Source organism: Gadus chalcogrammus, chromosome 20, assembly GCF_026213295.1.
Source record: "Gadus chalcogrammus isolate NIFS_2021 chromosome 20, NIFS_Gcha_1.0, whole genome shotgun sequence".
In the NCBI taxonomy this organism is placed as follows: domain Eukaryota; kingdom Metazoa; phylum Chordata; class Actinopteri; order Gadiformes; family Gadidae; genus Gadus; species Gadus chalcogrammus.
In genome coordinates this window covers 3,652,201-3,654,394 of record NC_079431.1, presented here as the reverse complement: position 1 = coordinate 3,654,394, position 2,194 = coordinate 3,652,201, and positions in this window count along the sequence as shown.

Below are 2,194 nucleotides of genomic sequence, written 5' to 3'. Positions count from 1 at the left end.
GCTCAACGAGAGAGGATTCCCGTTTTGTCTGCTCGTCTTTAAGACGTGTGATATGAAATATTAAACGGCTGCGCTAAACAACACCGCTTGAGTGGAAGAGGTTGAGACCGAAGGACGGGGAGATAAGATAAGGACTCCGGGGGGGGGCGGTGGAGCCCGTCACGTCAGGCAGAGAGCCAGTGTGAAGAGGAAGCTGCTTCACAAGCCAGTGGCCGCCTTGTTATTTTTTCAATAAGTGAAAAAATAAATCAAAATGAATAAACTGGTGTCGGTAAAAAAGGATTAAAAAAAAAGAGGCAAATCTCATTTTGGAACCAATACATCCATTGTGGACACAAGTCGCTGAGTAACGTGTTTCTATGGTGACCGTCATGAAGTGGTACAGCGCAGAGAAATCCAGCAGCTTTTAGTGACCCGTTTTATTTTTCTCTTCCTCCCCTCACCCCTCCTCTCTCCCTCTCTCTCTCTCTCTCTCTCTCTCTCCCACCACCCGTTCAATTTCCAGGCATGGAATTACCCCCACCCCCAGCTCCACCACCGCCTCCACCACCGCCTCCACCCTCCACCCCTCTCTCCCTCCTACCCTCCCCACTCTCCGCACTGTTTCACTGTTCCATCAATCTGCGAAGGAGGCGCTCAGTCACTCACCGCATGCGTGTTCATTCCCCCCCACGCACCCCACCCCCACCCCCACCCCCAGCGCCCCATACAACAAAGGGTGATTGGAGGGGCCAGGAGCGAAACACAGCACAGAGCAGGAGGCTGTTAGTGGAGAGGAGGAGGAGTGGAGCTCTGTGGTGGTGGTAATGGTGGTAGTGGTGGTGATGTTAGTGGTGGTGGTGGGGGTATGTTAGTGGTGGTGGTGGGGGTATGTTGGTGGCGGTGCTGCTGCTGCTGCTAAGGAAATGTTAGTGGTAGTGGTGGCGGTTAGGATACAGTAGGTTAATGGTGGTGGTGGTGGGGATGTTATTGGTGGTGGTGGTAGAGGTTGGCAGCAAACAACCGTGAAACAGCAGATTCGCTGGAGAGCAAGGTTCGCCGGAGGAGGGAGGAAGGAGGGAACAGAAGCGAGGAGGTGGGGGTAACGTCTCCACAGAAGGCGTAGCGAGGTTGGCCCGAGGATAATGTGGGCATGTGGTCTGAACCAGGGACACGCGCACATGGGCGGAGGCAGAGCCAACGCTCTACCAGGCTGTCAAAGAAAGGCAGTTTGGTTTCAGACGGCCAATCAGTGACCCGCCTTTAAGAGGAACAGGACACTAATGGCCGAGACAACATTCAGGCGGAAACTGTTTGCTTTGTCAGTTAGGAAAACCCTGTTTGGGATCGGAGAAGAAGAATTCATATCCAGCTTATCCAACACACCTTGCTGATCGGGCTTGCCAAAGGCGATTTGAACATGAAATCATGTGTGGCCAGGAACCAAACACCAGGGGAAATGGGGGAAAATGGGTTCTCAAATGTATTCCATCCTCGGATGGAATACATTTGAGATGCTGCCATGCTAGCATTAGCAAACGCATGTCTGAAGGACAGACTTTGCTAAAGGGATTAGTCCCTGGAGGACGGCCTTACCAGAACACAGAACCCAAGGTCTGGTGGCTGCGGGACGGTGGATTGATGCCCCTGCACTTCAGGGACCGGGCCCGGCCGGTCGATGCGCGCCGCCGGCCGGGAGAACACAGCGACTGGATTAAATCATCCCACACGGGAAACCGTCTTCCCCGACCGAGAGACCCAACCTTCTGTCAAATATAGCCGCGCTCTATACTGTCCCTGAGCGGGAGTGATGCCCCGCCTTCCCACACACCAGGGGTAAACACTGAGGCCTGCGGCCTCTGAAGGCTGACGCGCACAAAAGCCCACGATAGTTGGTTTCACCGCACACGTTGCGTGACGAGATCGCCGTCACGTAATCGCTGTGGTGATGCGTCTTACGCCTAGCGACGTAGTACCCCCGAGTGCCAGGCCACCGGGTCACACCCCCAACGACTAAGACGTATTACACACCAACGGAGTCCCGACAAATCCCTAAAGACACAATTACCTCGCTCAGTTCGTCTGACGATGGGGGGTAATGAATTATCCATGTCGACGCCAGTGCATTGTTCATCGCCTATTACGCTATCAACCGGGGCACAATTATTAGATACACATTAGATAGTCTTTATGGGATGGGAAAGACGCAGTCATG